Raw genomic sequence first — 22,917 nt, forward strand, 5'->3', positions numbered from 1 at the left:
AAGCAGTCAAAACACCAATTTCTACCAATTATCCTAAAAAAAAAATGAAAACCAAAAATTTATCTACTAGTATACAGAGAAAAGCACCCCCGCAAAACAAACAAACCCCCCCAAACTCAAAACCTACATTGTCCTCAATGTATCGATGCAAAAACAGGGGTGGAGGGACGTACCTTTGCGGGGGTGGTCGAGCGCCCCTACTCGTCGCGGCCATGGTCATCGTCCCCGTCGGGATCGCGGGGGGCGTAGAGGTTGGGCTCCCACGGAGGATATGCCGGGTATGGTGCCATGAGGTGCTGTGGGTATGCCGGGTAGATCGGGGCGTCATGATGTGCTCCGGCTTGAGAGACGGAGAAGCTTTGCTGCGACGTCCACGTGTTGTAGACGTTTTGGTGGAACTCGTCTCTGTCGCGCTGCCATTGGCCGAAGTCGGTGAGGAAGCTCCCCATGGCGTTATAGCGCTGGCCCAGTGTGTCGATGCTCCGGTCGATTCGACCCAAGTGGTGGTCGAACCGGTTCATCATGGCTAACACTTCGTTATAGCCGGAGGTGGGTGCGTCGTTGAAACCGGTGGCAGGCGCGTCGTTGGTCTCGACCGGGGGTGGAACGTCATCGGGGGCGTCTAAGATGGGGGCTCCCGGGATGCCTTGGTACTGCTCGGGAATGTCGATGAACCCGCGCCCGTCCGGATGTGCGGCCCCGTGCTTCCACTGCTTTAGGCTCATGATCTTTCGGTCGTCGATTGGGTCCCCCAATTTTTCTCGCGTCTTGGAGGCCGGGATTCGCAGTCCCTCGTTGAGGTAGAGCTGTGTGATGAGCCCCCCATTGCCGAGCGTGACATCGGTGTCACGATTTGCACAGAAAACGAATCTCTCTTTCAAGATTTTCTCGATGTTGACGCCTCTCCCGGTGACGATGCACACCAATAAAGCCAGGCGTTGGAGATCCACTGTGTGCTCCCGCAAGTTAGGAAGGATCGTGGCGCAGATGAAGTGCTGCCACGCCTTTGCGTAACGGTTCAAGCTCGATATCGGGAGGTGGCTCGGAACGACCTGGCCATGCACCACTTTCGTCTTGTAGGTGGCTCCGGGGTGGGCGAGGATGCGAATCCACTCCTCCCATTGAGGATACAGGCACATGTCGGCGTAGTCATCATTCTCGGGTTCTGGAATCCCGAGATAGTCGTTGAGCGCCGGTGCGGAGATGTTGACGACCACATTGCGCACCTTGACAAAGTTTCCCTCCGTGACGGAGAGATTGGCGTAGAACTCGCGCACCAACTTCGGTGATGCCGGCGTCTCGATGTTGCATAGTTTCTCCCAGTGTAAACCCCGGATTTGTGCCAGCATATTCCCGCACAGTTGATTTGGTGCAAGTACCCGCTCAGCGATGAGTCCCTTCTTTGATATGGCGTCCCAAACCTCGCCGGCACCCTCCAATAGCGTCGATGGCCGAGGCAACGACGCTCCCGATCGTCGGACACGTTTGGGGTTGACTCTCGATGTCGAAGCTCGTTGCATCTGCAAAACACGACGGAAAATGAGTCGATGATATTATGATGAACGCCCATTACCCTTTTTTATCCCCCAAACATGTTCACAATTAGCCCCCATACGTATTGACCCGTAATCGTACGTAAATTTTTCAATTTTTTCACTTGTACGTTCGTTCGGGTATTTCATCGAACACCTAGAGTGCATGCCAATTTTATGATGAAAACGTGAGTCATGAAGAGTATCTAACCCATTCCTACAACCACATTATCGAATTTACTCTCTAATAGCACGAAATCATCACCCTAACACAAACGAAATCGAGTTAGAGAGTCATACCTTGATTTGATAGGATGGAGGAACGAGAAACACCCAAAAATTAACAAAACTCACTCAAATGTAAGTAATGAATCGAAGACAAGAGTTGAGATGAGTGTAATCCGTGGTTGTATGATGATTAGGGTCGGATTTTGAAGAGGGTGGGGTTAGGGTTCGAGAGAATTTGGGGTTGAGAAAAGATTTTTTTGAAAAAAAAAATGCCAAAATGCGTTATTTAAACAACTTACGCGGATCCGCGCGCCGCGCGCCTTGTTCTACGCGCCGCGCAGACCTGGGTCTTGACATACGCGCGGAGCGCTCATATTACTCTGTGACTTTGGCGAAAAAAATTCTCGTTTCGCGCGCCGCGCATGTTGGAGCGCGCATAAGACCGTTATTCGGCTTTCGCGCGGAGCGCGCATAAGACTCTGTGATTTGGAAAAGCCGAAAGTCCCGTCTGCGCGCCGCTCAGTGTGTACCCCGCGGCGCGCGCCTCTTTTTTTTTTTTTTTTTTTTTTACTGGAAAACTAAACACACAAATAAAAATCACAACAAAACTGAGTTCAATCAAATAAGTGAAAAAAAAAATATGAAAATGCGACGAAAGAAAGTCGGGTTGCCTCCCGATTAGCGCTTTAGTTAACGTCAATAGCTTGACGGGGTACCGTGTTTTCTTCATGGAATTTCGGTGAAGTGAGTGACCGCCTTTTCACTTTCGAATACGCCTCCAAAATAAGGCTTAACCCTCTGTCCGTTAACCTTGAATTTTTCGCCTCGTTGGTTCTTCAATTCAACCCAACCATGAGGGTAAACTTGATCGATCTCGAATGGCCCGGACCACCTCGACTTCAACTTTCCGGGAAAGAGCTTCAGTCGTGAGTTGTAGAGGAGGACTCGTTGACCCGGAATGAGCTCTTTCCGAATTATGTGCTTGTCGTGCCAAGCTTTCGTTTTTTCCTTGTAGATTTTGGCATTCTCGTAGGCGTCGCGTCTGAGCTCATCAAGGGCGTTGAGTTGGAGAAGTCGTTATTGCCCCGAAGCTTTATAGTCGAAGTTCAGCTTCTTCATCGCCCAGAGTGCCCTGTGCTCTAGCTCGACTGGCAAATGACATGCTTTTCCGTAAATGAGGTGGTACGGGGACATACCAATTGGCGTCTTGTAGGCTGTGCGGTAAGCCCATAGTGCGTCATCGAGATTGGCGGCCCAGTCTTTTAGAGAACTTCCCACCGTCTTTTCCAGGATTTGCTTAATTTCCCGGTTAGAGACCTCCGCTTGTCCGTTGGCTTGAGGGTGGTATGCCAATGTTTTCCGGTGTGTGACGCTGTATTTGGCGAGGAGTGCGTCGAACTGCCGGTTACAGAAATGTGCTCCCCCATCGCTGATGATGGCTCGTGGTGTGCCGAATCGGGTGAAGATAGTCTTTAAGAACTTTAAGACCACCTTCCCGTCGCTTGTCGGAGTAGCTTTGGCCTCGACCCACTTGGATACGTAATCCACCGCCAAGAGAATGTACTTGTTTCCGTAGGAAGACGGAAATGGGCCCATAAAATCTATACCCCAAACGTCGAACGGTTCTATTTCCAAAATGTTAGTGAGTGGCATCTTATTTCGGTTAGAAATATTACCCGTTCGTTGGCACCGGTCACAAGCAATGATGAAGTCTCGGCTGTCTTTGAAGAGCGTTGGCCAATAGAAGCCGCTTTGAAGGACTTTCGCTGCCGTGCGGTTCGGACCGAAGTGACTGTTGTCAATGGTGCCCACAAGAAGAGTTGTAGTCTTTATTTTGAACATTTGATGTAATAAAGTCTCATGAAGACTCTTGCTTGTAATTGCCTATTCATTCATTAATAAAGTTGAAACGTTCATTCAATCTTCCTTGTCTGAAGCTTTATGATAAAACCATAGTCTTTTAGTCCATAAACAAACTTAACAACTTACGAAGAGACAAATGTAGATTTGCATGAACAAACTCTTCGTAGTTTGCTTAAAACGATATATTCGCAATCTTAGGGTCAAAGGACTATTGACCTCAGTATGATTGTTAGAAGAATCTATGATGTCTGGTTATGAGGCATTGAGAGTTTGGGACTCTATAGTTCTTCTAGGTATCTTCCGAAGATACTGAATTGACCAGTGCACTTCTAGAGACAATATAAGAACAAACCATTTAACCTCTTATGTCTCGAAGTCACTATGTATGAATTGCATCATGCTTACCTTAATCCTGAAATGAGACATGCCATTTCACACCTTAGTATTCTCATTTGAGAAAGTCAAAGTTCGGACTCACTATGTGATTCCGAACAAGGCCTATTGGTGAAGTACTAAGTTGTGAGTCTGTCATGAGTAACTTTGTGAAGTTCTCATAGATATGGAATTCATGTACAAGATAGCTGAAATGCAATGTATGTCACCTCATGCTTTGTTCCTTGGAGTGTGAATAAATGAACTGGCCAGTGTCCAAATTGAGTCCTGACTCTTTTGGATGAAACAATGTGACTTGTTAGCTCCTCGTCAATACATTGTTTCTAACTTATTCACAAGCGACAAAGGAGTTGAGGAAATAACAGCTAGAAGGGTAAAATGGGAATTTAGTAAATCCCGACTGGCTGATGACATTCATGAAGGGTAAACATAGATAATATTCAGTGGATCCGCTCATCATAATTAGGTCGAATTCTTGAGTAGAAAATAAATTCATTTGAACCGAGAGATTTTCAGTGTCAGCTCTTTAGTGGAGTCAGTTGGCATTAAGCTAAACTTGGAAAAGGTTTGTGAACTTTTGAGTCCAAGTGTTTAGCTAAAGCTTTGTTCATTTGGGTCCATGAGGTCACTGTCACGAATCACATCGATAGGAATAGTTAAACTGGAAGCTAAGTCAAAACAAGAACGAAAATAGTGAAAAGGGTATTTTTGTCTTTTGAGACAAACGATGAAATGAATGTCAATAAATTTTTGACAAGGTCATTTTATGACATGTTTCACTCGGCCATGACTTGATCATTGGGCCTTGTGAATTAATTTCATTTCATAAGAATTTTATTGAAAATTCTTATTGGGCCTTTTTCATGTTGTCATGAACAAATGGAAAAGCTTCTAGAAGCCCATTCTAGAAGGACATAGGCGCCCAACATACCCAACCAAGAGAGAATATTTTGTGCATAAATGTATCAAGATACTTGCCAAAAGAAAAAGAGGAAACAAATTTGCATGAGGATGCTATATGGAATTCGGCCAAGAGAGAGACAAGGCAATGCATGGAACAAAATAGGAAACTATTCCAAGACTTAATGAAGTCTATTTTGGCCGAGCTTCTCAAGGAAAAGAAAGAGGAAATTGGCTCATTTTATAGAAGAGGAAACTAGCTTATTGAAGGTGAGACCTCTCCTATAAATAGGAGCCTCATTCTTCTCATTTGATTCATCCAAGTTTAAGAGATTTGAGAGACTCTCTCTCTAGAACTTTGGCCGAAAATCCTCTCTCTCTCTCTCTAGTTTATTTTCGATTATTTCTTGGCACCTAGGTCCTCACTCGACCTAGTGTTTAGCTCTGCGACTTCGAGACTTGTTCTCAAGTCGTAGTGTTTAAAAGTGCCCACTCACTGATTCCTTCTTTTCGAGTGATTTAGTGATAGAAACTTTCGTGGTTGCTCGAGGTGCCGAGGAAAGAGAGAGAGACGTGCTGCGAGGGGAGACGAGCGTTGCAACTTTCCAAAAGCTTCTACAAGGTTCAAGCTTCAAGAAAGGTTAGTAACTTTAATAGCTCATATTAGTTTTTATTTACATGTACATGCTCTTGTCTAGGTTAGTAAAAACTAGTTTTACTTAAAAAGAAAATTTTTAAAATTCCTCCGCTTTACGAAGCGTTAAACTTTTTCTTAAACCCTAGATCGATTCCAACAAATGATATCAGAGCTATGGTCAAAGGAATGCATGTGCATGTTTTTAAATTATGAGCTTGAAAATCGTTTTCGAAAGTTTACTAATTTTGTGACAAGTTAGAATTGTAATCTTAGATTTTTTTTTAATTTATTGCTCATGCCTTTAAATTAAAAACCATGTTGCTTTTCTATGAGTTTGGGATGATGTTAAAACACATTAGAATCAGTTCTAAAAGTTTTTAATTTTTTATATTGAAAAACGTGTTTTAAAGGTTTGAGAATTTTCGAGTAAATTTTGTGACTAGTTTTATTTTCTTGCTAGTTTCGTTTATTTACTTGAATCGTTTTATGCATGTTGTTATTTCTTTTATTCTATGTTATTACCCTGCTAATAAAACACAAATAAAAGCTTTAAACAATATCTTAAAACGTTCCGTTACACTCGATTCTTTTTCGCACCTAAAAGGACGAAGCTTTAATTTATTTCTTTTTCTTCGAGCTGGAATGTAAACCCGCATTAAAAGCGGCATAACTCTCTGCTCAGAAATCGAAATTTAATGATTCTTGAATCAAATTAAAGCTCTGTCTGTCCTCTGTCCAATGCCACCGGTTTCGGCTCAAAAGGACATCGGAGCCGCCAGATATGGCGATTTTACTCCGAGGTACGCGGCTGTCCGAAACTCCAGTTTTTTAGAAATCCGGATTTTCAAACCCCACTACCATGAGTATAGAACTCTAATGAGAAAATTTTCTTGAGCAAAAAAAAAAAAAAAATGTTTTTCATATGATTATAAACATGATGTGTAAAGATTAAAAGTTTTGATTTTTGAAAGATTAATTGAAATTGAATTTTTTTTACAAAACTAGTTTGAATTTTGAAAAACCGTTTTCACTTTCAAACTTGAAAATATTTTGTCATCCAAATCAAATAAGTTTTCAAAATGTTTTCAAAACTATATCTATATCACATATGTTCAAAATCTATATGCTCTTGAAAATTTGAGTGGGAGGTCTCCTTGTAGACAAGCCGAAAAATAAAAAGATGTGTAATCTCAAACTTTCAAGTGTTCGAGTGAGTTGAAGTTCACACTTCCCTCACGCACTTTCCCGAAATAGAAAATAGGAAAAGATCGAGTATGTACCTTGTGCCTTTATGCACTAATACTGCTCTGAACATGTCGATCTAGGATTCTCTTCTAGTTGTCCGCTCTGTCACTCTCTAACTAGGAAATTTGTTTCCGAACTTAAAAGAGTCGATGAACCAACTCCAAAAACTAAGTGGGAGGGTTATACTTGTTGTTTGTAACCCACGATCCCCAACACTAATGAAAGATGCAATAACGTGGGACTAAGAGCCGCTCTTGCGACCCTCACTTAAATGTGAGTACTCCAAGGCGTTATTGCTTCGATCATTGCTCAATGAGCTACGTCCGAGAGTGATGCAATGATGGCAAGGCCTCCCCTTGGGGGATTGTTTTTCAAAGCTGATCTTTTGGACTAAGTGGTTGGTTGCACACTTAGGCTCAATCCCTAGTATCCTTCCTTAAGGCTCTGCGAAAGGATGTGAGTGATCAAACCAATTTACAAGGTGGCTAGTCAAAAAGATGTATTGACATCTTGGCTTAGCATTAATGATGTGTCATTTACTTATAAATGGAGATTTTTTGCGGCCTTCTCCTGAGGGAGTAAATTATCGTTTGGTTTATAACACCTTTGGATTTTATAAAAGTCTTAATAAAACTTAAATCCTAAACCAAAGACTAATCATAAACTTGTTTCAACTTATATAGGCAATATGTCTCTCAACCCTCTCTCTACAATTCTTTCCTCGAATAAACTCGAAGGCGACAATTACGTCGACTGGAAACGTAACCTCGACATAATCCTTACTGTCGACAAGCACAAATGGGTTCTCACCACCCCCTGTCCTCAAACGAATGATGATTCGACGCAAGAGGAGAAAGACGTCCTGGCAGCCTGGCTTCGATCCGATGAGATTGCGAGATGCTACATTTTGGCATCGATGAACAATGTGTTGCAACAACAACATCGTGATTATGAAACTGCCACCGATATGCTCTACAATCTCCATGAGATGTTTGGAGGGCAAGGACGTCAAGCTAGGCAACAAGCGGTCCGACAATTCATGAACTGTCGTATGAAGGCTGGAACTCCCGTTAGAGATCATATGATGCTGATCATTAGCTATCTCAACGAGATGGAGATTCTTGGATCTGAGATTGATGGGGAGACTAAAATAGATATGATCTTGGAAACTCTCCCCGAAACCTTTGATACCTTCAAATTGAATTATTCCATGAACAAGCTAGAGTACACTGTTACCGAGCTCATGAAGGAACTTCAAACCGCTGAGGTACTCACTAAGAAAAAGAGGGCTCAAGGAGAAGTACATACTACTGCCTCCACCTCTGGATCTAAGAAGAGACCTCGCAACGCCGAGAAGAAGAACCAACCTAAGGTTCAAACGAAGAAGAAGGCGCCAAAGGCTCCGAAGGTGGACAAGTCTAAAGACAAGTGCCACCACTGCAACGAGCCTGGTCACTGGCGTAGGAACTGTCCTGCCTACCTCAAAACCAAAGCAAAAGGTATTGTACTTGTTACTGAAGCCTGTTTAGTAGCTGATAATGTATCATCGTGGATTATTGACTCCGCTGCTACTAACCATATTTGCTGCTCCTTGACTGGTTTTAGGAAAAGCAAAAGCTTAGAGGATGGCGACTTCTGCTTCAAGTGGGGTGATGAGAGCGTGGTGTCTGCGAAGGCTGTGGGATCCGTGACGCTATCTTTTGAAGATCGAACTTTAAATTTGAATAATGTTTATTATGTTCCTTCCTTTGGGAAAAACCTAGTATCTGTTGCTCAACTTTTCGAGCAAGATTATTATTTAAAGTTTATAAAGAATGGAATTCGTATTTCTTTTTCTAATTCTTTCGTCACTAATGCATGTATGAAGAATGGTCTTTTTTACATCTATCCCACTCAACCTTCTCTTTTAGACACCGAAATAGATAACGATCTAATTAGGGAGTCAAAGAGGATCAAACTTTCTGAATCCTCCGATCTAACAAAATGAATCATACCTCTGGCACTTAAGACTTGGTCATATCAGTCTAGATAGGATTAAGAGACTTGTTAGGGATGGTCCACTCCAAGCCTCTGCAATAGGTTCACTACCTACTTGTGAATCCTGCATAGAAGGAAAAATGACTAAGCGCCCTTTCTCCGATAAGGGTCGAAGAGCCACTGAGTTGCTGGAACTAATACATTCTGATGTATGTGGTCCGCTCAACCAACAGGCACGTGGAGGATACGAATACTTCGTTACCTTCACTGATGATTACTCAAGATATGGGTTTGTCTATTTGCTTAAACACAAATCCGAGACCTTTAACGTATTTAAGGTCTTTAGGGCTTTAGTGGAAAAGCAAACTGGCAAAGTGATCAAAACCCTTCGATCTGATCGAGGTGGTGAGTATATGTCTGGAGAGTTCGATGACTTTCTTAAAGAAGAAGGTATCGCTTCTCAGCTTACCGCACCTGGCACACCTCAACAAAACGGAGTGTCAGAGAGAAGAAACCGAACTCTTATGGAGATGGTTAGATCAATGATGAGTTACTCATCACTCCCGCTTTCCTTTTGGGGATATGCCCTCGAAACAGCCGCCTACATTCTGAACCAAGTTCCGTCCAAGACGGTTCCTGGTACTCCTTATGAACGATGGACTGGCCGTAAAGTGAATCTTGGCCGCATCCGAATTTGGGGTTGCCCTGCACACGTGCTGAGGCAAAAGAGTAGCAAGTTGGCTAGTAGGTCAGAATTGTGCCTGTTTGTAGGATATCCGAAGGAAACCAAAGGTTTTACTTTCTATAGTCCCGAGGACGATAAGACTTTCGTTAGCACGAATGCTCGTTTCCTTGAGGAGGACTTTATGAAGGATGCGAAACCTAGAAGCAAAATTGTGCTTGAAGAAAAGTTGGGTGAGGAAGCTTCTACCTCATCTGTAAGAACTGTTCTTACCCCAACTGAAACACAACCTAACTCAACAGAATCTCGTCAAGTAGTACTTCGACGTAGTGGGAGGGCTGTTCAAAAGCGTGACAGGTACATGTCTTATGGAGACTCTCTTGTAGCCGTCTCTGACATGGATGACCCTGTTTCCTATAGCCAAGCAATGGCTTGTTCTGAATCAAACCTTTGGCTTGACGCCATGAAAGTTGAAATGCACTCGATGTATGTCAACAAAGTCTGGAAACTTGTAGACCTTCCTGAAGGGATTAAACCCGTAGGGTGTAAGTGGATATACAAGAAGAAAAGGGGTCCTGATGGGAACGTCGAGACGTTCAAAGCACGACTTGTGGCGAAGGGTTATACCCAACAAGAAGGGATTGACTATGAAGAAACCTTCTCGCCAGTCGCGATGCTTAAATCCATCCGCATACTCCTATCCATAGCTGCAACTCTCGACTATGAGATCTGGCAAATGGATGTCAAGACAGCCTTTCTGAATGGCAATCTTGACGAGCGCATTTACATGGCTCAACCAGACGGTTTCGTGGATAAAGGTCAAGAGACCAAGGTTTGTGAGTTGCTTAAATCCATTTATGGACTAAAGCAAGCATCTAGGTCATGGAATATTAGATTCGATGAAACTGTAAAGAGCTTCGGCTTTGAACAGTCGATAGATGAGCCTTGTGTTTACAAGTTAATACACGAAGGCAAAGTTGTGTTTCTGGTACTATATGTCGATGATATACTACTCATTGGTAATGACGTGGGTAAGTTATCTGAGGTTAAGGTCTGGCTAGCAAAGCAATTCGACATGAAGGATCTAGGAGAAGCCGCGTACATTCTGGGGATCCAAATCTTTCGAGATAGGAAAAACCGGACCTTGTCGCTCTCTCAAGCATCTTATATTGATAAGGTGATGGATCGCTTCTCGATGCAAGACTGCAAGAGGGGTCAAACACCCTTTAGGCATGGAGTTTCACTCTCTAAGGACCAGTCTCCCAAGACTGCACAAGAGATTGAAGACATGAGGAAAATTCCTTACGCCTCTGCCGTAGGAAGCCTTATGTATGCTATGCTTTGCACTAGACCTGACATCTGTTTCGCCGTTGGCGTAGTTAGCCGTTTCCAATCCAACCCTGGACCCGAGCACTGGATTGCTGTTAAGCATGTTCTTAAGTATCTTCGAAGAACTAGGAACTTGATGCTTACATACTCAGGTACTGACCTGACTATGACGGGATATACCGACTCCGATTTTCAAGCGGATAAGGATTCCAGGAAATCCACTTCGGGATCTGTGTTCATCCTTAATGGTGGAGCTGTTGTGTGGAGAAGTATTAAGCAATCTTGCATTGCTGACTCCACAATGGAAGCAGAATATGTGGCTGCTTGTGAAGCATCCAAAGAGGCTGTATGGCTTAGAAAGTTCCTTAAGTATTTGGAAATTGTTCCAAACGTCGACGAGCCCATGACCCTTTATTGTGATAATAGTGGGGCTGTCGCTAACTCAAAGGAACCTAGAAGCCATAAGCGCTCTAAGCATATAGAGAGGAAATACCATTTGATTCGAGAGATCGTGCAGCGCGGAGACGTGGAAGTGAAGAAGATCTCAACGGTGGACAACCTCGCAGATCCATTCACCAAGGCCCTAGCGAACAAGGTCTTCGACCAACATCGTGAGGGATTAGGCATGAAGGACTACACACACCTTCTTTGAGTCAAGTGGGAGTTTGTTGTCAATGGTGCCCACAAGAAGAGTTGTAGTCTTTATTTTGAACATTTGATGTAATAAAGTCTCATGAAGACTCTTGCTTGTAATTGCCTATTCATTCATTAATAAAGTTGAAACGTTCATTCAATCTTCCTTGTCTGAAGCTTTATGATAAAACCATAGTCTTTTAGTCCATAAACAAACTTAACAACTTACGAAGAGACAAATGTAGATTTGCATGAACAAACTCTTCGTAGTTTGCTTAAAACGATATATTCGCAATGTTAGGGTCAAAGGACTATTGACCTCAGTATGATTGTTAGAAGAATCTATGATGTCTGGTTATGAGGCATTGAGAGTTTGGGACTCTATAGTTCTTCTAGGTATCTTCCGAAGATACTGAATTGACCAGTGCACTTCTAGAGACAATATAAGAACAAACCATTTAACCTCTTATGTCTCGAAGTCACTATGTATGAATTGCATCATGCTTACCTTAATCCTGAAATGAGACATGCCATTTCACACCTTAGTATTCTCATTTGAGAAAGTCAAAGTTCGGACTCACTATGTGATTCCGAACAAGGCCTATTGGTGAAGTACTAAGTTGTGAGTCTGTCATGAGTAACTTTGTGAAGTTCTCATAGATATGGAATTCATGTACAAGATTGCTGAAATGCAATGTATGTCACCTCATGCTTTGTCCCTTGGAGTGTGAATAAATGAACTGGCCAGTGTCCAAATTGAGTCCTGACTCTTTTGGATGAAACAATGTGACTTGTTAGCTCCTCGTCAATACATTGTTTCTAACTTATTCACAAGCGACAAAGGAGTTGAGGAAATAACAGCTAGAAGGGTAAAATGGGAATTTAGTAAATCCCGACTGGCTGATGACATTCATGAAGGGTAAACATAGATAATATTCAGTGGATCCGCTCATCATAATTAGGTCGAATTCTTGAGTAGAAAATAAATTCATTTGAACCGAGAGATTTTCAGTGTCAGCTCTTTAGTGGAGTCAGTTGGCATTAAGCTAAACTTGGAAAAGGTTTGTGAACTTTTGAGTCCAAGTGTTTAGCTAAAGCTTTGTTCATTTGGGTCCATGAGGTCACTGTCACGAATCACATCGATAGGAATAGTTAAACTGGAAGCTAAGTCAAAACAAGAACGAAAATAGTGAAAAGGGTATTTTTGTCTTTTGAGACAAACGATGAAATGAATGTCAATAAATTTTTGACAAGGTCATTTTATGACATGTTTCACTCGGCCATGACTTGATCATTGGGCCTTGTGAATTAATTTCATTTCATAAGAATTTTATTGAAAATTCTTATTGGGCCTTTTTCATGTTGTCATGAACAAATGGAAAAGCTTCTAGAAGCCCATTCTAGAAGGACATAGGCGCCCAACATACCCAACCAAGAGAGAATATTTTGTGCATAAATGTATCAAGATACTTGCCAAAAGAAAAAGAGGAAACAAATTTGCATGAGGATGCTATATGGAATTCGGCCAAGAGAGAGACAAGGCAAGGCATGGAACAAAATAGGAAACTATTCCAAGACTTAATGAAGTCTATTTTGGCCGAGCTTCTCAAGGAAAAGAAAGAGGAAATTGGCTCATTTTATAGAAGAAGAAACTACCTTATTGAAGGTGAGACCTCTCCTATAAATAGGAGCCTCATTCTTCTCATTTGATTCATCCAAGTTTAAGAGATTTGAGAGACTCTCTCTCTAGAACTTTGGCCGAAAATCATCTCTCTCTCTCTCTAGTTTATTTTCGATTATTTCTTGGCACCTAGGTCCTCACTCGACCTAGTGTTTAGCTCTGCGACTTCGAGACTCGTTCTCAAGTCGTAGTGTTTAAAAGTGCCCACTCACTGATTCCTTATTTTCGAGTGATTTAGTGATAGAAACTTTCGTGGTTGCTCGAGGTGCCGAGGAAAGAAAGAGAGACGTGCTGCGAGGGGAGACGAGTGTTGCAACTTTCCAAAAGCTTCTACAAGGTTCAAGCTTCAAGAAAGGTTAGTAACTTTAATAGCTCATATTAGTTTTTATTTACATGTACATGCTCTTGTCTAGGTTAGTAAAAACTAGTTTTACTTAAAAAGAAATTTTTTAAAATTCCGCCGCTTTACGAAGCGTTAAACTTTTTCTTAAACCCTAGATCGATTCCAACAGTGACCTCCGCATTCGAGGCCATGGCAATGTCGCAGGACCGACTCCATCTCATCCTCGGGAACACACCTCCTCACAATCAGGTCTGCACACTGCCGATAGAGAATCGGCTCCTCCCAGTAATATCTCCGGACCTCCGAAAGAAATTTCCGCTTCTGGTACGTCTTGAGGTCGGTAGGCACCACCTTGCCTACGAGGTAATTCACGATGTCGGCATACCATGGGAGGATGGCCTGATGGACGGCCAAAAGCTTTTCGTCGGGGAAGTCATCGTTGATGAGTGTCGTCTTGTCTGGAACGTGCTCGAGAGTCTCCAATCTTGATAAGTGATCAGCCACGAGGTTCTCTGTGCCCTTCTTGTCTTTGACCTCGATGTCGAACTCTTGGAGGAGAAGGACCCAATGGATTAAGCGGGGTTTGGCATCCTTCTTGTCCATGAGATATCCAATCGCGGCGTGGTCGGTGTAGACGATCACTTTATTGCCGATGACGTATGGCCGGAATTTGTCGAAGGCGAAGACCACGGCCAATAACTCTTTTTCCGTCATTGTGTAGTTCAGTTGGGCAGCGTTAAGAGTTCGGCTTGCATAATAGATTGCACGGAAAGCCTTGTCTTTGCGTTGCCCAAGAACCGCACCCACCGTGTGATCGCTCGCGTCACTCATGATCTCGAATGGGATACTCCAATCCGGCGCGGTGATGATCGGCGCGTGCTCAACTTGTGCTTGAGGGCTGTGAAGGCTTCTAGGCATTCGTTGGTGAAGGAGAATTTGACATCTTTCTCGAGCAACCCACACAACGGCTTCGTGATTTTGGAGAAGTCTTTGATGAAGCGCCTATAGAAGCCGGCATGCCCCAGGAAGCTTCTCACTCCCTTGACCGAAGTTGGCGGTGGTAGCTTCTCGATTGTGGAGATTTTCGCCCGGTCCACCTCTAACCCGTCTTTCGAGACTCTGTGGCCTAGCACGATGCCTTCTTGTACCATGAAATGGCACTTCTCCCAGTTAAGCACGAGGTTAGTTTCTTCACACCTGTTAAGCACCTGAGACAAATTCTCCAAGCATTGATCAAATGTAGGGCCAAATACGGAAAAATCGTCCATAAAAACCTCAATTGTTTTCTCCACCATGTCGGAGAAGATGGCCATCATGCATCTTTGGAACGTGGCTGGTGCGTTACATAGCCCAAACGGCATTCGCTTGAAGGCGAAAGTGCCATAAGGGCATGTAAAGGTGGTCTTCTCCTGATCCTCTGGCGCGATCGTGATCTGGTTATAACCTGAATATCCATCGAGAAAACAATAATACCTGTGCCCTGCGAGACGGTCGAGCATCTGATCGATGAAGGGAAGTGGGAAGTGGTCTTTGCGCGTGGCGTTGTTGAGCTTGCGGTAGTCCATGCAGATTCTGTACCCGGTCATCGTCCGAGTGGAAATGAGCTCGTTGTTGTCGTTTCTCACCACCGTCATTCCGCCTTTCTTCGGAACGCATTGCACCGGACTTACCCATGCACTGTCGGAGATCGGGTAGATGACCCCGACGTCGAGCCATTTCAGGATCTCCTTCCTGACGACCTCCTTCATCGCCGGATTGAGGCGTCTTTGGTGCTCCACCGAGGGTCGATGCCCGTCCTCCAAGAGTATGCGATGAACGCAATAGGAGGGGCTGATCCCTTTAATGTCCGAGAGTGTCCACCCGATCGCTCCCTTGTGCTTGCGTAGCGCCACGAGCAGCCTTTCTTCTTCTCCCTTGGTGAGGTGATTCGAGATGATCACCGGAAGGGTCGAATCGGCGCCTAGGTATGCGTAGCGGAGATGAGCCGGTAATTCTTTTAGCTCGAGCTTTGGGGGTTGTTGAATGGACGGTGGCACTCGAGGTTGGCTCTCCCCCAAACTCTCGATCAAGTTGCGTCGGTATGGCATGGCTGCGTTCATGTACTCCACGTGCTCTAAAGCTTCACATTCATCAAACTCGTTAGTGAAATCAATAGAGTTTAGCAAACTTACCTCGAGAGGGTCCTCGGATCGGTGAGAGAAGTCGGTGATGATGGAATTACAAACGTTGATTCGGAAGACATCATCGCTAGCCCGCGGGTATTTTATGGCGTGGAATACGTTGAACACCACTTCTTCGTTTTGCACCCTCAATTTTAGCTCTCCTTTCTGAACGTCGATGAGAGCTCCTCCGGTGGCGAGGAATGGCCGCCCTAGGATGATTGGGACGTCGCGGTCTTCCTCCATGTCAAGCACCACGAAATCGGCGGGGAAGATTAACTTGTCGACTTTGACCAAGAGATCCTCGATCACTCCTCGCGGGTATACGATGGACCTGTCCGCCATTTGGAGCGTGATTCGGGTCGGTCTCACCTCTCCGATGCCGAGCTTCTTGAATATAGAGTACGGCATCAAGTTGATGCTCGCGCCCAGGTCGCATAGCGCTCGCTCGAAGAAGGTGTTCCCGATGGCACACGGGACGGTGAAACTACCTGGATCCTTCATCTTCACCGGCAACTTCCTCTGAATGATGGCGGAGCACTCTTCGGTGAGAGTGATCGTGCTGCAGTCCTCTATTTTCCTCTTTTTCGAGAGGATGTCCTTCAAGAACTTGGCGTACGTCGGCATCTTCTCAAGAGCGTCAGCAAACGGGATGTTTATCTGAAGTTGCTTGAATACCTCGAGGAACTTGCTGAATTGGTGGTCGAGTTTCCCTTCTTTCTGCCTCTGAGGAAACGGTAGTTTTGGCGTGCTTGTTGGAGCTGGAACGCTCGCCGGAGGTGGCGTGGCTTGGGGCAGCGACATGGGGGATTCGTCTTTCTCCACCCTCTCTTTCTTTTTGTCGGAGTTGTCAATCACTTGCCCGCTTCTGAGTGTGATGGCATTGACCTGTGACCTGGGGTTGATGTTGGTGTTGCTCGGGAGCGTTCCCCGAGGTCGTGAGTTCACTGCGGTCGACAGTTGCCCCATTTGCGTCTCAAGATTTCGGATCTGCGCCGATTGGTTCGAGAGAGACGTCTTCGTTTCGTGCATAAACTCGGTGGTGGAGTTTATGAAGGCGGTCGTTGACGTGGCCAAGTTGGCGATGAGCTCCTCTAAGTTGGTCTCGCCCTTGTACGCCCGAAATGGAGGAGGCTGGTATGGCGGTGGTCGGGGCTGATTCTGTTGTGGACGAGGCTGGGCTTGAGGCGCGGGTTGCATAGGCATGTTGTTTTGGGGACCTCTCCACCCCCCATTCTGGTAGTTGTTCCTTGGGCCTTGATTGTAGTTGTTCTGGGGCGGCCTGTTGTTGATGAAGTTGGCCTGTTGGCCGTTGTCACCATACACGCACTCGTCGCTATTGTGCTGCCCGTTGCACCAGAAACAGACTTCAGGGGTGTGCACGGCTTGAATGGAGGCTTTCTGTCCCTGAACTGACTTTGTGAGATCCGCCACCTGTGCTGCCAGTGCCTTCATCAGCTCCATCTCGGGAGTGACTGGCATATTCTTCAAGATACGCCGCTCGGACGGGCATTGATCGTTGTTGTAGGCCAGCTCCTCAAGAATGCTATGAGCTTCCTCCTCTGTCTTCTGAAAGAACGACCCTCCAGTGGCCGTGTTGACTAGGGTGCGAGACGATGGTGAGAGACCGCCATAGAATATCTGCACCATCATCCACCCTTGGATGCCATGATTGGGGCACCTCCTCTCTAACTCCTTGAAGCGCCCCCATGCTTCAAACAAAGACTCCCCGTCGTATTGGGCAAACGAATGGATCTCGTTGCGTCTCTTGTGCATCTTCTCGAACGGGAAGAACTTTGAGATGAATTTGATGCGCAGGTCGGCCCACGAGGTGATGGAACCCGGCGGGAGGGAGTTTAGCCACGTCTTGGCTCGGTCCCGTAGTGAAAACGGGAAGAGGCGGAGGAGGATGGCTTCGTCGGACACGTTATGGAGCTTGAACGTGTTTGCGATCTCGACGAAGTTCGTCAAATGGTCTTGCGGGTCTTCGGCAGGTGATCCAGAGAATTGATTCGCTTGGACCATGTGAATTATGCCGGTCTTGATCTCGAAATTCTGGTTACCCGCAAGAGCCGGGAGAGCGATTGCCGATTGCGCAGCGTCGGCTGGTGGTAACCCATATTGGAATAGGGTCTTTGGCTCTTCGTTCGCTCTATCTCCCATTGCTCGTTCCTTTGATTGTTTTCTGTTTGTCTTGCAGAATTTTTCGATCTCAAGATTTAGTGGAACGAGGTTTGATGTTCCCTCACTCCGCATGCACCTTCAAAACAGAGAAAATGACATGCCAAGTTAGGAAACGCGTAACGAAATCAAATGGCAAGCAGATTATTTTTCGACGGTATTGTAAAAAGTCCCCGGCAACGGCGCCAAAAACTTGTTGCGATATTTTTATAACTAGCACGCAAGTGGACGTATACTCTAGCGACGTTAAACAACCTAAAGCAAATTGATTTCACTGTATTAAGGTGGGAGGTGCAAGAATTAACTATAATAAAAATAACTAAAAACAACAGAAATTTAACACGAAACTTCAAATAAGAGAAAATGGGGGTCACGACTTCACCGGAAAGCTAAGACTCGGGGGTTTCGGGTTCCAACAACTAGACCTACTCTATTCACGCTAATCTCATTCTCCCTAGAATATTACTAGCCTCTCTCGAGTGATCTAGCAACCTACGCAATTGACGGATTATATATCCTCTCGGCCTCTAATCCTATTAAAACAATCACGAGCAATAAACACGAGAATTCAAACGATTACATTAAGCTTAAGCCGTCTAGCAACCTAAGAACAAAACGAAGCATGGATTATGAGCATGAGTTTTCGCCCTCTCTCGAGTGACAGAAAACTCCTAAAAACAATCCTAAAGATGGCCAATCCAAAGAACGCATTAAGAACACATCCACATAAGCATGAATAATTGAGCAAATCACAGCATAATATCACCCTAACGAAACCCCCTAACCCAATTTAATCCGGCTACATCGCAACCCCGCTAGAAATCTAGCCTCTAACGGAATCCATAGTCAACAACATAACAATCAAAACAATAATCAACATAAACGTAATTAAGAAAAACACTATGAAATTCATGACAGGAAGAGTGAAACTATCAATTAATTGAGAAATAACAGTAATTGAGAGTAAGGGAAAGAAAGTAAAAACTATTAAAAACGGGAGTTCACGGTTGCTCGTTCGTCGGATCGTCGACTCAACTTCGCTCCAAAACAAAAGCTCTCAAAACAAAAGTGCAGCCAAAAGTAGTAAAAAAACTAAAACCAAACTTAGGTAACAAAAAGTGTTTTTAGCCCTGAGTGTGTGTTTTTCGGAGTGATCTGAGCTTTCCAATTCAATCCAAGGGTCAAGAATCCTCAAAAATCGCTAATTTCCTATTCCAGGAATCCGAAGGCGCGCGGTAGTCCCTGCGCGGCGCGCGGACTCAGCTCCAGGTTATGCGCGCTCCGCGCATAAGACTCTGTGGGATTTCGCTGTTTGATTCCCAGTATGCGCGGCGCGCGACTAGAGGCCCGCGGCGCGCGGTCTCGGATCCTGTCCTCCCGCGGCGCGCGGTGGAGGGCGCGCGGCGCGCGTATTCGCCAAATTTCTTGCCCTTCTCAATTTTGACCATTTTCACTCCGAATCTCATCATCTTTCCACGAAATTGATCGTAGATGCTCTAATGCTCCTCTGAACCTGAAATTACTCAAAAACCTACTAAAAACCATTAAAATACTTGAGGACTCGTCGGTTTTCGGTTCGGGACATAGGAGTTTTACACGTGATAAACGCACCTATCACTGACCACGACCTCGTGGAACTCACAATATCTGGACCGGTCGCAAATCGCATGATCTTTTTTTATTGGAGCCGAGGTGGTGAAATTATCACACACCAGTGCCAGAATTCGATCCGACGTTGTAATTAGTGCTGTGAACGAGTAGTATCCCATGAAGGTTTTTGAAAGTCGCGGTTTTTGAGGCATGGGTGGTTGACTGTTAGAAGTCTGACCTCCCTTGTTTTGTCTTTTTCAGGAGTCGACTTGCTATTGGTTGGGCTTGTCTCGGCGGCGAGAGCATTGGTGGTTGCTCTTTTGGCCGTTGAGGTAGTATTCGACTCCCATGAAAGTCTTGACTCGAGTCATTAACTTTGGCCATGGTGGAATGGACACGACCGACGACGGACTTTAGGAAGGCGTTAGTGCGCAAGCCTTCAATGATTGTGGCTATCGCATCACTGTCGTTGAATCGATCAACCTTATTCGATTCTTCAGTGAATTGGACAAGATATCTTTGAATTTGTCATTCTCTTGCTAGACAAATAAAAAATACATCTTGGTCTTCTTTTGGACCATAGACGTAGCGAAGCGTACTGAGAATGTATCCTTCAAGACTTTGAACGATTGGATGCTACCTGGTCTTAAGCTTTTGAACCACTCGAAATTGTGTTCATCTAGTGTGAGATAGATTGCCTGCCACATGGTCTAAGGAGTCAGACCTTGCATCGTCATCCAGGTCTCGTAGTGCTGGACGTGGCATGCGAAATATGTTTTCCCGTCACAGGTTGTGAGGTTTAGGAGTTTGAAGTTTCTCGTGTAGATCTCGACCAATATTTGGGCCATGAAAGGCGATGAGTTTTCCTCGATGATCCCGTAGGCTCCGGTGTTGCCTATGTCGTATTCTTGGAGGTCACACAATTTGTTTCGACGGTTGCGGATCATGGTGACCACGTCGAGATCGGTGGTCAAAGTAACCCCCTGTTCGAGAAGAGTCACTTGTCGCCTTTTTGTTTGACCCTTGGAATGCGAAAATTCCAGTTAGTAGGAGCCGTAGGAGGAGCATTAGGCCGAGAGCTTAGTCTTTCTCTAAGGTCTTCGCCACGCGCGGTGCGCTGGGCAGTGATAGGCCGAATGTCGAGAGTTCCATTCTTCTCCGTTCACTTGCAACAAAACTCTCTTTTCTTCACATCGATGACGGCTCCAACGGTTTCTAAAAATGGTCTCCCCAACATGATTGAAATGTTCTGATCCTCTTCCATGTCGAGGATGACAAAGTCCGTGATGAGAATGAACTTATCGACTTCGACGAGTATGTCCTCAGTCTTTCCCCGAGGATGCTTAATTGATCGATCCGCCATTTGGAGGGTCACTCGTGTACGGCAAGTCACAAAGGTCCCTCCCTACGTGAAATTCTCCAATATAAAAAAGACACACTCCTCGATGAGAGCGATCGTGTCGCAATCTTCAATCCGCCTCTTGTGAGTTATGATATCTTTTAGGAACTTGCCACGACATCGAAAAATCGTATGCTGATGTAGAGTTACTTGAAGATGTCAAGAAATTTATTAAATTGCTTGTCTAAATTTTCATTCTCGAGGCGTTGAGGGAACGAGAGCCTTGGTGCTTGGTGCAGCGATGGGAAACATTGTTGGTGAAGCTTGATTCATCAGCGAGGAGTCCTCCATGTGCGCCTTTCTGTTCTTTTTCTCTTGAACCTTAGTTGAGTTTTCAACTACATTACCACTTCGTAAGGTAATGGTGTTACATTGTGGTCGGGGGTTGGGATCGGTGTTGCTTGGAGTGAGCCTTGTGGTCTTGCGCTCAAAGACTTCTTAATTTGACCGGTTTGAGTCCCAAGACTTCTCTATTGTGCCGATTGCATTGTAGAAGTAGCTCTCGAAGGTGACTTGGATTATAGCCATAACATCTTGTTTGGTGCTCCCATTCGTTCTATGATCTCCTCAAGATTCGGTCTTTTGTATCGAGGTGATGTAGTGGTGGTGGTTCCCTTGTTGTTGTTGATGAAAATTTTGTTGAGGTGGAGTATGGTTAGTGTTGTTGAGGTGGATCTGGTTGCATAGCCATGTGATTTTAGGGGTTCTTTCACGAGAGGTTCGGGTGATTATTCATCGCACCCGTATAATAGTTTCCTAAGTTTTGATAAGTGGGACAGTTGTAGTTCCCCCACAAACTTAGACTCTTCGATGTCTGCACACTCGTCGGTCAGATGAAGTCCCAAGCACAAACCACACTTGTCATGCAATGATGTCTCCACCGCATTGGATTTTTTTTCCCTTGAAGCTCTTCGCGAGGTGGCAACCTCGAGTGTTAATGGTTTGGGGAGCTCAACCTCGGTGTTGGTATTTTTGAGAAGCGAACCACCTGCCATGGTGTTGACTCGATCTTGGGTGGAACACATGAGATCGCTATAGAAGGTTTGGAGTTCTACCCATTGGTCCATTCCATGATTCGGACACTTGGACAACATGTCCTTAATGAGCACCCATGCTTCGTATAAGGATTCGCCGTCAAATTGGTTGAAGTTATTAATGTCGTTCTTTATCCGGGCCATCTTCTTGTGGGTGAAGAAATGAGTGACGAACTTTGAGCACAAAGTCCTACAAGTGAGTGAACCTAACAAATTTTCCTCCTTATCCTAGATTGAGAACGGGAATATGAGGAGGCAAACGGCTTCCTTCAAAAAGTGAGGAATGTTGAAAGTGTTGCACACCAGCAAAAAAATGTTGATATCGTCTTGCGGGTCTTCGGATGGGTTCCGGGCAAATTAGTTGTTTTGAAACATGTGAATAATCGAGGTTTTTAGTTCCCTTCCACCTTTGGGATTCGGATTGCCGATCGGTTCTCTAAGAAGACCGGTTGACCATATTCGAGGATGGATTTTCCCTCATCTTCTTCAACGAGTCGACGACGAGCTTGTGGCAGCCGATCTTGGGCCGCATTGTTCCCGTTTCCTTCCATGTTGCGTTGTCTAAACCTCCGCTCGATTTCTTCCAAAAGCTCTTTCGATTTCATTATTGATGGTAATGAGCGAAGAACCTAGTCGTCGCATTCACCTTTAGATCACACGAGAAACACACGATAAGCTCAAAAGTAACAAACAAACTCAAAAAGCTAAACTAATTAAAAATCGACACTAGCGCAAAGGTCCCCGACAACGACGCCAAAAACTTGATGAGATAATTCCTTAACTTAGACAAATCTCACATGACACAAGCGTACGTATCATCAAGTAGTACATGCATGAACATGGATCATCAATCCCACGAAAACTTGTATTGAGTTTCAATGTAAATGCTTTAGCTTTTTTTTAATTATAAAATATGTAAATATGAGGGGTTTTGTTTTGATGGTTTTTGATTTACAAGAAAAAGACTAAAACGATTAAAAATTTATAAAACAAGAAAAGGACAAGACTTAATTAGCTCACTGACTTGGAAGGGTTAGAATTGGGAAAAATTAGTCTAAATCATGTGAAGGCATCCAATAATCTCTCTCGAGTATTTAGGAATCTAATTGTT

The 22,917-nt window shown here is 44.6% G+C and overlaps 1 non-coding gene and 1 pseudogene across 1 annotated transcript; one reads left to right on the forward strand and one right to left on the reverse strand.

Annotated features, from left to right (window-relative positions):
• Positions 1 to 2,486: 2,486 nt before the first annotated feature.
• LOC149401423 (uncharacterized) lies at positions 2,487 to 17,858 on the reverse strand (annotated as a pseudogene).
• On the forward strand, positions 17,266 to 17,369 carry LOC149401424 (small nucleolar RNA R71). Its single transcript, XR_016296865.1, has one exon. It is a non-coding gene; the product is annotated as a small nucleolar RNA R71 (small nucleolar RNA).
• Positions 17,859 to 22,917: the final 5,059 nt, after the last annotated feature.

The sequence above is a fragment of the Urtica dioica genome, chromosome 4, assembly GCF_054948205.1.
Source record: "Urtica dioica subsp. dioica isolate 48M chromosome 4, U.dioica_male_clone48M_v1_H2, whole genome shotgun sequence".
Lineage (NCBI taxonomy): Eukaryota > Viridiplantae > Streptophyta > Magnoliopsida > Rosales > Urticaceae > Urtica > Urtica dioica.